We start from the raw sequence: 13,651 nt of genomic DNA, 5'->3' as shown, positions 1-13,651 counted from the left end.
TTAACGTTCGATGACGATCGGTATTATGAGTTTATGTGTTTTGATGTACCGAAGGTAGTTTGGAGTCCCGGATGTGATCACAGACATGATGAGGAGTCTCGAAATGGTCGATACATAAAGATTGATACATTGAATGGCTATGTTTGGACACCGAAATAGTTTCGGATAAGTTCGGGCAATTACCGGAGTACCGGGGGGTTACCGGAACCCCCTGGGGAGTCAATGGGCCTTAATGGGCCATGGCGGAAGAGAGAAGGATGCGGCCAAGTGGGGGCACCCCCCCCCCCCCAAGCCCAATCCGAATTAGGGAGGGGGCCGACCCCCCTTTCCTTCTCTCCTCCTTTTGCCTTCTTCTCCTACTCCAACTAGGGAGGGGGGAACCTACTCCTACTAGGAGTAGGAATCCCCCTTGGGGCGCCCCATAGAGAGGGCCGATCCGCCCCTTCCTCCACTCCTTTATATACGGGGGAGGGGGACACCCCATAGACACACATGTTGACAGTTGTCTTAGCCGTGTGCGGTGCCCTCCTCCACAGATTTTCATCTCGGTCATATCGTTGCAGTGCTTAGGCGAAGCCCTGCGTCGGTAACTTCATCATCACCGTCATCACGCCATCATGCTGACAAAACTCTTCCTCGGCCTTAGCTGGATCAAGAGTACGAGGAACGTCACCGAGCTGAACGTGTGCAGATCGCGGAGGTGCTGTGCGTACAGTACTTGATCGGTTGGATCGCGAAGACGTTCGACTACATCAACCGCGTTACTTAACGCTTCCGCTTCGGTCTACGAGGGTACGTGGACACACTCTCCCCTCTCGTTGCTATGCATCTCCTAGATAAATCTTGCGTGATCGTAGGAATTTTTTTGAAATACTGCGTTCCCCAACATCTACATGTTGGATCCTTCCGATCTAAACTTCTCTTCAAAGGTGATGGTTGTTGTTCTGGTGCACAGGTCATATAGGGTCTTAGCACGACGACTTCGTGGCTGTCTACTACAATAAGTTTTGCCCGGCTCCAGGAGGGAGGAGCGATGATGGCAGTACGCCTTTGGCTCGCTTCAGTGTTTGTAGTCGTCGCTAGGTGGTCTACGAATTTGGATGTATTTTTTAAAAAAAATTACTACTCGTTTTACTATCACGATGAATGATGAATAGATTGAAAATTTTCTTGAAAAAATTATATATATATATATATATATATATATATATATATATATATATATATATATATATATATATAGGAAAATGATTGCACATATACTAACAGTGGGCACATAGGAATCTACAAATTTGCCGCTCCCCCCGCCCCCACGCTGACCTGATTGCAAAAAGGTAACTTATGTGTACATTTGATCGGACGGCTATCAATAATTTACATTTCAAAAAGGAACCTATGAGGTGTGTGATAAAATTATTTACAAAACAAGAAACACTTTTGAATTGAACTCCATGTGATGCCATCTTTTAATAAAAATGTGAAAGATGAATTAAATATTTTTTGCTACAAGAGTCCAACACACGTACCCTCCATGACCACATAAAAATTAATTTGTGTGACTGACATGCATGACTTGAAACATCCGAAAGAAAGACATATATGCCTTATATGGGTAGATTAATGCAAAAAATAACTTATGAGTATGTTGTACAGTTTAGACCGGACGAAAGTACGCGTGTGGAGAGAAATCTAGTAATTGGGGATTATAGAAGGCCGGGGAAGAAAGAAAATCTTATTGCGTCCGGTGGCAATTTGACGGTAATTTCGTTCAGTCCGAACAATTGTCCCAGATCAATGTAAATGAAGATCCGACGGCTGTAAATTGCCCTCGCTAAGAGGTGCTGAGAGCGCTCGGTATCCTTCCAGGAAAGGAAAATGCGCTACAACATGACGAAGCTGGAGAATGAAGGCGCCTGAGGAACCTGGAAACTTCATGATTCCAGTCCCTGCTGGCAGCGGGCGATGTTAACTGTACGTTAAGGCATGTAACATTATTGCCAGAAAGTACTGGTAACTGTGAAAGTGATTGACCTGACAAGAATTCCTATCTTTACTCCTCGTCCTCCTCTCATGATGCGACTCATTCCAGGTGTTACAAATGCTTAGAGATGGCGGTTCAGTACGGTTTACCGCCAAGATCGGTGAGGTACTGATACTGATGTAAGCACAACGCAGCATGACGAATAGAGCACACGATGCTCGCGTCGCGTCAAGCAACTGTTTAGATCGTTACCTTTTTTTTCTCTAAAAGATCATTACCTGCGCACAGCGAAGAAGATGATTTCTGGCTGCTGAAGTGCCTAACCGATCGATTTGCTTTTTTTTAGACAAGAATTGCTTTGGTTTAGCCGTTTAGGGTGGCTTTCGTATCGTAGATCTTTTTTTTTTTTGGCTTTCGTATCGTAGATCGATCTCTCGTTCCGTACAGGGTCTAAAGTCTTAACGAAACAAAATGGCCCGTGATCTTGAGCGTGGGCTGCTTATTCATAGAAGTAGAAATGATGGGCCTTTGTCGCAATCGTCCGCTGAAACAAAATGGCCCGTGATCTTTGGGTATGGGTTGCTTATTCACAGAAGCAGAAAGGATGGGCCTTTGTCACAGGCTACTCGATGCTTTTAGTAGACAGCTCAATTTGTCTCCAAAAAAAAAGTAGACAGCTCAATGGTTCCGTCTCAGGGTACCAACACTGAACTCTAAAACGACCTAAATAGCACTGGTTAAGTGAGAAATGTTTTCAGGATTTCTTGTTACTGAATTCAGAGTATTTTTTTTCAGGGAGAGAAATGCCACAAATCCTATTCAGCGCTTGACAGGCCGTTTTTTTTATTATTTTGACAACCTAGCGCACACCGCCTTCAATCTTGGGCTCGGTCCATTTAAATTTCCTTTTCTTCTCGTTCAAGTGTACGTAGCATGCGTCAGTTTTTTCATGAGCCGCTAGTCCATTTCATTTTGATAAGCTTCTAGATGCTTCCAGTTTGTTTATTTGTTTGTTTTCTTTGGGTTTTCCTTCCCCTTTTTTCTCCTCTTCCTTTTTCGTTTTCCGTTTGATTTATTTTTCCTTGTCACCTTTTCACTTTTTTGTCAACATTTTTTCAAATTCATGAATTTTTATGAAAATGACGAACCGAAATACTCGTGCTTTTTACAAATTCCCGAACCTTTTATCAAAACCCACCAACTTTTTTTGAATCCGTGATATTTTTTTAATCTACGAACTTTTTCCAAATGCATGAACGCTTTCAAATACGTGAACATTTTATAATATTTCATTTTTGTAAATCAATGACCTTTTCAAAGCCATAATTTTTTTGAAACATGTGATTTTTTTTAATTCATGAACTTTTTCCAATTTTTTAATGTTTTCATATTCATGAATGTTTTCAAAATTCATGGACTGTCTTGAAGTTTATGAACTTTTTTCAAATCAATGTTTCTTTTTAGTTTTTTCCCCAATTTTACGAATTTCTTCAAATCATTTTTTTTCAAAAGTCAATGGCCAACCCTGGTTGTGACCGGGCTTAGACTGCATTGTAAACCTTTCATAGGCACATAAGCCTCCTTGGGTTAATGAAATCTTATTTTATCTCGCAAAAAAAAGGCCAACCATTCAACTGGTGGACAGCCACCGGTCCTCCAGTCAACTAGGCATATTTGTGCAGCCTGTGCCAGCCAGTGCGCGTGTGAGCGCCGGTTGGCACAGCAAGTGCCGTTTAGCACCTTTAGGCTAGTTATAGTAGGAGTAACTTAGCAAATAACATAGCACATTTTAAGACATGTTTGCTTATATGGCATAGAATTAATGAGGAGAGAGGTGTTTGAAGTAACATAATATGTTACTGTAACATAATGTAACCGAAAGTAAAATGAATCTGTAATGTAATAAATGCTATCATTTATGATACTACTTATATATTACTTTACATTATAAAGGTAGCAACAAAGACTAGTGTCATATGCATGACATTGTCTAAGTTACTCCCCACTATGATTAGCCTTACCACCGCAAATTCTATACAACGCTTGACATGTCCTTTTTTATTGTTTTAGCAACCTGGCACACACCCCTATCCTTGGCTCGGTCAATTTAAATTAATTTTTCTTCTCGTTCGCATATGTACCTAGCGCGCGCCAGTGCTTTCGTGAGCCGCTGGTCCATTTTTATCTGGGAAGCTTCTAGATGCTTCCGATCTGGTATTCCTTTTTTTTTTCCTTTAGGTTTTCCTTCGGGTGTTTTTCTTTTACTTCTTGTTCGCTTTTCTATTTCTCTTTTTTGTTAATCCTTTTACAAAATTGTGAACTTTTTCAGAAATGATGAGAGTTTTTTAAATACACAAACTTTTAATAAATTTGTGAACCTTTTTGCAAAACATGCGAACCTTTTTTTGAATCCGTGAACTTTTTCAAATGAATGAACATTTTCAAATTTGCAACCCTATTTAAATTTTGCAAAAAAATCAAAATTCACGAACTTTTTCCACATCCATGTTTTTTTAATCCATGAACTTTCTTCAAACCCATGAACTTTTTTCAATTTTTTGAACTTTTTCATATTTGTGCATTTTTTTTTTCAAATTCATTGACTTATTAAAAATGTATGAATATGATTCTTTTAAAAAAATCCTTTTCGAAATTTACAATATTTCCAAAGCATTTTTAGAAAAATCGGTCTACCAATCAACTAGTGGACAATCAACCGATCCACCTGTCAACCAGGGGTAGATGTGCCACCCAGTGCGCATGTGAGCGCTAGTTGGCACCGTAAGCGCCAATTAGGAGCTCCCGACAATGCAACATACTCTCTTAGAGCACCTTCAAAGTGGACCATCAAACCTCCGGCAAGCGTCCAAACCAAGCTGCCAGACACAGTTTGTCATCCAATGTTATCCCGCGTTGGTCCACGGACCAGTCCGGACGTCCATTTTTGCGCAACCCGAAAACTAATCAGGGCATGGGAGTCCGGACACCAACCACGTAGGACTCCGAAACCCCCGGCCCACCCAAAACCCCGCCTGGACCCCACGTCTCCATCCTTGCCTCTTTCTCTTCATCCACTTTCTATCTCGCCTCCGCTGCCACTCTACCACCTTGGCTGCCCGCCAAGCCCTTCCCGGAACTTCAGGACCTCTACCGACCTGGCCTCCCACACCGTTGTCCTCCGCCGCTGGTCCACAACTCTCGTCCGTCTGTCGTGCAAGTACCATCCGCCCCTACGGTAGTCACCACGCCTGGCAAGTATTTGGTGAAATGTTTGTGCTAAATTTTTTGTCCCTTCTTAGAAGTAATAGATTCGGATATGGAGTACATATACAAGCGCCACATAGAGTCGTCTGAAGACTCATCTGACAAGGAGGACTAACGGATAAATGGCGATGATGCAACCGGTCCTTGCAGATGTGAAGCATGCGAAAGGGCATGTTCTCAATTTCAAGAGATTGATCGAGGGTCAACGAGTGCCCAATCGAAATAGGGCACAAGGCTACTTGACGCTGATGGATGACTACGTTGCCTCTGATGCCTTATTCGATGGCGATTTACGCCGGCGCTTTCGGATGCAAAAAAACGTCTTCAATCACCTCTGATATGGCCATGGTACCAATGACTGGTGATACTACTCAAGTTGAACTAGTTAAAAAGAATTAAGCCATGGAAAAAGTTACAGAAAATAATGACATGCTTGCAGGGACGGCCGTCTTGGATCTCAAGTACATATGCTCCTTAATGAACAGTAAATTCAAAATAAATTTTAAATAAATTTTAAAAATTCAAATTCTTTTTGTAGATTTTCTTGTTAGTCTAACAGGTGTGCTTGAAAATTTCATGCAAACGGGATGATAGTGCTTCTCGGTGAAAAAACAAAATAAGTGTAACTTTGAAGTTATCATTTGTTGTTTGACTTGGTCTTTTTTTCCACAGATCACAACACTTGAGTTTTTCTCCTAAAAATTTGCAGGCAACATTTTGGTGTGACAAAGAACATATCTATTTTTGGCAGGCGCGGGACTTGTAAACTGAAACGGGGGAGTATGAAAAAACAGGATGTAAGGGAGGATTAACATGGGGCAACAGGGCAAGAGATCAAGGTAGTTTCCAAAACAAAATTCAAAGAAAATTGTATCATTCTGTTCGGCCACATTAAGAAAAAATATCGGAGATTAATAAGGAGCCAACGCTGCTTTGGTCGAGCCCAATTTCCGTACGCCTCCAAGCTGCGAAATCACTAATTAAGAAGTACTGCTTGCAAAGATCACTCTCAACTTCTCCACTTGTCGCAACCTGTGAGTTCTTTTTTTCGTATATTTATTTATTCAAAATATTTTATCTCTTAAATTGTGCGTCCAAATCTCGAATCGTTTTCACCATTGGATTCCTCGCGTCGAGTTCTTCAAAACTAGATCTCATATTGATACGTTTTGACGAACTTTTTTCACGAAAAAACGGACGGAAAAACCAAACCGGAAGCATGTTTTTTTCCTTTCCGAAAGAGGCACGGCCGTGCCTAAACGTGTTTTTTTCGTTTTTGAGAGGCACGACCGTGCCTCTTGTGGAAGGAAAAAAACAGAAAACACATTTTTTTCGTTTCCGAGGCACAACCATGCCTCTCATGGAAGAAAAATCGTGTCTCTCATGGAAGAAGAAAAAAATAGAAAATACATTTTTTTTGTTTTCGAGAGGCACGATCGTGCCTCTTGCGAAAGCAAAACCATGCCTCTCGCGAAAGAAAAAAAACGCATTTTTCCCATTTCCGAGAGGCATGGTCGTGCCGCTCACAAAAGCAAAGCCATTTCTTTCACGGAAGTAAAATTGTGCCTCTCACGGAATCTAATAAAAAAAGAAAACGCGTTTTTTCACGTGAAATTTTTTTGAAAATTTTTTTGGTCCAAAAGCTAAGGAAAACCAATGAGAAACCAAAAGGTCAAAAAAACAAAAAAAATGTTTAAAAAGTCAAAAATGCGTGCAGAAAAATAAAAAAAACTAGAGGGGCTGCCCAGAGCGCGACACGTGGCGGCGGCTGAGAGCACGCCAAGCGCCGCGCTCTCAGCCCATCCCCAGGTGATCGTTGTGAGGCTCCCGAAGGAGCGTTCGTCAACTAGTTGCTCTCTCCAAGTTGGCTTTCTCATTGGCACCTATGTATATGATGTGCTGATCCACATGCATGCATAGTTAATTAGGCCATTATAATAAGGAATCTAATAAGTGTCATATGTGTGGCACGAACATTATGGAAGTATATTGACCGTCTCTCTTTATAAGTTCAGATTTTTGGATGAGTTGATTGGAGCATAAATTCAATATGGTATCAGAGCCATGAGGTCTTGAGTTCAAGACCCTGTCAATGCATTATTAAAAAATAATTCTGCAGCCAACATAAATCCCACATCTAAGGACTAATCCCTACTCCTAATGGAGGAGTTGGTAGCCTAGCACGGTCTTTTTTCGTCCGGTTTTATTTCGTCCCACCTCTCACCACCCCTTCCGTTGTTTTTTGTCCATGTCGTAAAAAACCAAATCCCATTGAGGGGGTCTTGTTTCGTGCTTGCATGGGCAGGTGCTGATTCGATTCAATTACATCAATAATAGGTAATTAAGAATTCAGAAATCGCATCATATATGTGAAATCACCTTCCTAAAAGATAGACATAAGTTATTTCTTGATAACCTTTTAAAACAAAATCAAATATTCCTGCATAACAAATCACTACTTCGGCGCACTATGCCATTTATCTACTATTAATTGGCAATCACAAGTTTCCTAATACAACAAAAATAACTTTTTTTTCTTATGGGCATACGATCAACATGTTCTCAGCGACACAGCCGAGGACCGTTTGCCAACATGGACAACGACCACGATAAGATCGCGACATGGGTGATCTAGCGTTCACCATGATGGATGACAACTATGCTCTATAGGATGTACACACACCGACTGTTGTTGAAACGTTCGCGAGTGTGGACAACATGACACAACATTGGTCAGGTGGTTCATGCTATTGTAGAAAAGAGGGGTGTTCCAAGCATAAGAAGGAAAAAGAACTAAAGCCACCAAGTGGTCTACGGTGTTGGAGAAAGAAAGAGTGTTCCAGGAAATAAAACAAAAAAAGAGAAAGAAATAATATTCTAGAAAACAATTAGGAATGAGAACTAAAGATGGCAAGGAATGAGAAAGAAGAAGATGAGACGTTGATGACGAACACACTAATGTTGACGCGTTGCTGGTTGGCGAAGAGGCTAGAATTAGAAGATACAGGGAAGGACGAGAAAGAGAAGAACGACAATTATCACTTGTAGCAATGAATGGTGTGTGGGTTAGAGGTGGAGCATATTGATGACTAGGAATATGTTCACATTTCAACTCTCCTCTGACATCAGTGTGCATTTGCAAAGTTGAATGGACCTTTGAGAATGATTTCTATAGTTACTTGTTGTTTTTGTGTCAATAGTATGTGTTAGGTTAACCCACTCTATTATATTATAAACATGAAAAATTCCATCCCTGTTGCAATGCACGACGAAGATGAGGTGGACGTCATCTGGTTTTAAAGAAAGTGGCTCCAACGAGAAATGTCCCGCTACAACGGGAAACCAAGCGGAAAGGGAAGGTTTAGATAGAAAAGGGGAAGATACATCGTGGGATGGGGTTTTGTGTTGGACCCGGATGTTGAAGATAACATGGTGGATAGCCCATAGCAACACACAGGCATTCTACTAGTAAACCTAGAGTGAGGGAGGGTGTTGAAATATATTGGTCATCTCTCTCCATAAGTTCGGACTTTTGAATGAGTTGGCGCATGAATTCAATAATGGCAACTTAGAACTTATTTCTGACAAGTTTAGTGACGCGAGGATGACAATTTTAATTGTCAAGCATGACAACATCTTTTCAGATGACAAATTTTAGTTATCTTAGGGTTTTTTCCTTTTTGGATGACAATTTTAGTTGTAACAGCCACTAAGGCCGAAGTGATTCGTATCACATGTGTGACACTTATCGTTTGGGTATAATAATAGGTAGGCTCGCATTGTGTTTGGTTTGTTAAGATTCTTTCCATTTAAATACTTCTTTGTCCCTAGTTTACTTGTGAATCACGTGAGACATGGTTTAGGCTACGTCTGTGTGATGTGAAAAGGCAGCGGCTTTGGCCATGCACAGATCAATTTATTTGGAGTTATGAAATATATAGAAAAAGTTTGAGTTGGGGACGAGTGTATCATGTGTATCTGTCATCATCACATCAACTACGTGCTGACCCAAGAGGCTCATTACTTTTATTCGTGTATTTTCGTGTACATGCGAAGATTATTGTTTGGAAGTTGCGAGGAACATGGGGGACAAACTGTTGATCAAGTATCACAGTGAAAGATCGGGTCGTCAACACACATGAATTAGTGTCTCGCTAGTTTGTGCCACATCAGTCTCTACCATGATGTCCGGTCCATTGATGACCACTTCATCTTGAAGAAGAATACCGTAGGTAGGATTGGATTCCCTGGTTACCAGAAGTGTTTGATCGCATAGCAGATGCTTGCAGATGGCACGACCGTGGATTCATGGGATGAATACCTTTGGATGTCTAAGAGCACATGCGAAGATGCCATGATTAGATTTGCTACTGTCGTGGTCGAGGTTTTAGGATCTCAGTACTTGAGAGAATCAACTAGCGCAGACACCGAGAGGCTCTTTGGCAATATCTGAAGTAAGAGGATGACCAGGTTTGCTGGGATATCTTGACTGCATGCATTGGAGATGGAAGAACTGTTCAAAAGCTCTACAAGGGCAATATCATGACCATGTTAAGAATCCTATCGTCATATGAACCAGTTGGTTCACAGGGTCTCTGGATTAGGCACATTCGTTTGGCATGTTCGGGTCTCACAATGACATCAATGTGTTGCAATGATCTCCATTGTTTGCTAAGCCGAATGAAGTGAAAGTGCGTTATATCAACTAGAGGGGGGTGAATAGGCGATTTTTATGAAATTCTTCACTGAGGAATTTGCCAGTGAGGAAATTCCATAGCGAAGAACTACTAGCAGCGGAATAAGTACTCAAAGGTAAACATAACAGAATACAACCATAGTCATCATGATGAAATGAAGACAGGCACAGAGTACAGGAAACATAATCACAGGATAACATAGGATGAAGACAAACAGACTGAAGAAATTAAACTGAGGAAATTGAGAAAGTCTTCAGTCAAAGTCTTCAAACACATAACACAGTTATGAGGAAATGAAAGAGTTGATGAAATAGAACCAGTAAGCTTGGTGAAGACAATGATTTGGTAGACCAGTTCCAACTGTTGTCTCAGTTGTACGTCTGGTTGGAGCGGCTGAGTATTTAAACTCGAGGACACACAGTCCCGGACACCCAGTCCTGAACATGCAGCTCAGGACACCCAGTCCTCACCGTATTCTCCTTGAACTAAGGTCACACAGACCTCGTCCAATCACTCGTGGTAAGTCTTTAGGCGACTTCCAAACCTTCACAAACTTGGTCACTCGGCGATCCACAATTCCTCTTGGATGCTCTAGACCATGACGCCTAACCGTCTGGAAGAAGCACAGTCTTCAAAGGTAACAAGCGTCGGATCCACTCAGGATCAATCTCTTCAGTGATGCTCAATCACTTGGGGTTTGTAGGTGTTTGGGTTTTGTGTTTTTGGTTTTTCCTCACTTGATGATTTTTGCTCAAAGTCCTCAAAGGATGGGTTGCTCTCAAATGACAAGTGTCAGTTTCTCTCGGAGCAGCCAACCAGCTAGTGGTTGTAGGGGGCGGCTATTTATAGCCTAGGGAGCAGCCCGACATGATAAGACATAAATGCCCTTCAATGATATGACCGTTAGATGGATAGATATTTTGGGACAGCTGGCGCATAGCATAGCAACGGTCGGAATTTTGAGTAGCAAAATCCTCAGGGCTATCATGTTCCTCACTGTGTAGGCAATCCGCACTGGCGAATTCCTAACTCCTCAGTCAGGACAAATTCCTCAGAGACCAGAAGAACTTTGTCTCTGTCACTGAAGAAATTGACTGAACTGTATGAGATTTCCAATGGCTTCACTCGAAGGGATTGGTAGGTGTAGGATTTTGAGTTGAGCATCACATGGAAAAATTTTCCTTAGTATTTCCTCGACCCCCTTTAACAGTACAGTGTTTCCTATGACTCAAGAAAGAGAAAAACAAAACTATGAAAACGGAAGTCTTCAAGCTTCATATTCCTCGCATGAATATCAAGTCTTCACGGACACACCAATTTCTTCACTTTCAAAGTCTTCATGGAAGTCTTCAGAAATACCAAAATCTTCAGTCGAAGATATTCATTTTTAGGGGTCGACTTTTCCTGTAAATATCAAACTCCTCATAGACTTATAGATCTGTGTACACTCACAAACGCGTTAGTCCCTTAACCTATAAGTCTTCAATACACCAAAATCACTAAGGGCCTAGATGCACTTACAATCCCCCCCCCTTTTGGTGATTGATGACAACATAGGTTAAGTTTTTCAACGGGGATAAACATATGAAGTGTAACTATTGATATTGAGGAATTTGATTGCAAGATATAGAAGAACTCCCCCTGAAGATGTGCATAGTGAGGAATTTGCCTTTGAAGCAATGCACACTTGAAGAGTTGAATCATGGAGATCTCCCCCTATATCTTGTAATTCATACACGCATTTAACATATAATATGAAGAATTTGCTATGCATGATGAAATATGGTGCCTGATGAAATTTAGCATGCGTGCAATAATATTAACAAGGAATAAGCATGCAGAATAGTGCATCAAAAGTATCAGAGCACAGTGCATCAAAAGTATCAGAGCACCATCGGGTTTAAGATTACAATTGATTCAATAAAGTTTCAGAAGAACGAGAGTTGTAACTTAGCAAATAAAAAACGCCCATATAGTAGACCCGCTTGAAGACTAACTCATATTTCTCCCCCTTTGTCATCGAATGACCAAAAGGATCGAAAATGAGGACTAACGCCCCTGAAGATAATCATGTTGATGAAGGAGTGCCAATGTTGTTGGGGTCGTTTGTTGATGTAGGGCCTGTCGCAATGTCGTCCAAATCTTCATGTTCATCAGTGTCGCGCGATGAAGAAAATGAGCTGGCCACCAGAGAAGGAACCTGGACCTTCTTGAATGTAACGCCCCGTGACCGATGTGCCAGGTGTCGTGCAGTTATTTGCTGTTGTTGCCTTGTCATTGCTTGCGTGTCATGCATCTCATATCATGTCATCATGTGCATTGCATCTGCATACGTGTTCGTCTTATGCATTCGAGCATTTTTCCCGTTGTCCGTTTTGCAATCCGGCGCTTCGTTCTCCTCCGGTGGTCATTTCTACCTTTCTTTCATGTGTGGGGATTAAACATTTCCGGATTGGACCGAGACTTGCCAAGTGGCCTTGGTTTACTACGGGTAGACTGCCTGTCAAGTTTCGTACCATTTGGACTTCGTTTGGTACTCCAACGGTTAACCGAGGGACCGAAAAGGCCTCGTATGTGTTGCAGCCCAACACCCCTCCAATTTAGCCCAAAACCAACCAACCTCTGCTCCATCATCTACAGCGTTCGATCACGATCACGTGGCCAAAAACCGCACCTCATTTGGACTCTCTTAGCTCCTCCTATGCCTATAAATAGGCCCCCCTCGAAATATCCCGGATCCCCTCCTCTTCAAACCCTAAATTTCGCCCCCGCACCGGCCGGACGTGTCCGCTTTCCCACCGCCGCGAATCGCGCGCTGCCACGTGGCACGGCAGCCGCGCCACCGTCGAGGCCCGTTCGGCCCAGGACGCCCCCCCCCCCGCCGCCTACCGGGCCGCCGCCTCCTCAGCCGCGCCGCCCGCCACCCTTCTCCTCCCCAGCTGCGACGCGCCGCCTGCCGCCAACCCCGCCGCGCCGCCCCGCCGCCTGCCGCGCCGCCCCGCTCCGCCGCACGCCGCCGAGCCGCCCGCGTCGCTCCGCGCCGCCTCCCGCCGCCCTGCCAAGCTCCGCCACTCCGGCGACTCCTCCTCCTCCTTCCCCGACCGACTCCGGCGAGCTCCGGGTCAGCTCCGGTGGGATCCTGGTGATCCTCGATTTCCGTGCCCAGATCCAGATCCGGTGAACAGTAAAACCCTAGGTGGTGTTTTTTTCCCTAAGTCCCGTAAATCTCAGTCCATATGCACATGTTCGTAGGCCTGTAACCTTGCATCTGTAGCTCCAATTCATGCATATAGCATATCAAAATGTTCATCTCAGAGAGTACATCATTTCATTACATTGCATCATTTTCATTTGAGTTCATCTTGATGCCCGAAATGCCGTTAGAAGAGGGCTACTTGAGTTAATTGTCAGATCTGCTACTCCGTTTAGCACTTCTGTCATTTTTACCATGATTATTGTGTGCATGCTATGCCCGTGTGCTCTACATGTGTTTTGTTAAGGGTTTTGTCATCTTTCCAGAGGTGCAACCCATGTATTTTTGTGATATGTGTGGTGACTTGTGCAAGCTTGCAAAGTGGTGCACTTGCAAATTCTGTTTTCAGGGACTTAGTAATTTCACAAAGTCCTGGAGCTGTTTATCTCATGATGCCATATGTTCTTGTTGTTTCCTAGTGATCCATGCCTCTTTTGAGGATGATCAGTAAGGGAG

Source organism: Triticum aestivum, chromosome 3A (assembly GCF_018294505.1).
Source record: "Triticum aestivum cultivar Chinese Spring chromosome 3A, IWGSC CS RefSeq v2.1, whole genome shotgun sequence".
Lineage (NCBI taxonomy): Eukaryota > Viridiplantae > Streptophyta > Magnoliopsida > Poales > Poaceae > Triticum > Triticum aestivum.
The sequence above is the reverse complement of the archived record's forward strand: the minus strand, read 5'-3'. Positions refer to the sequence as shown.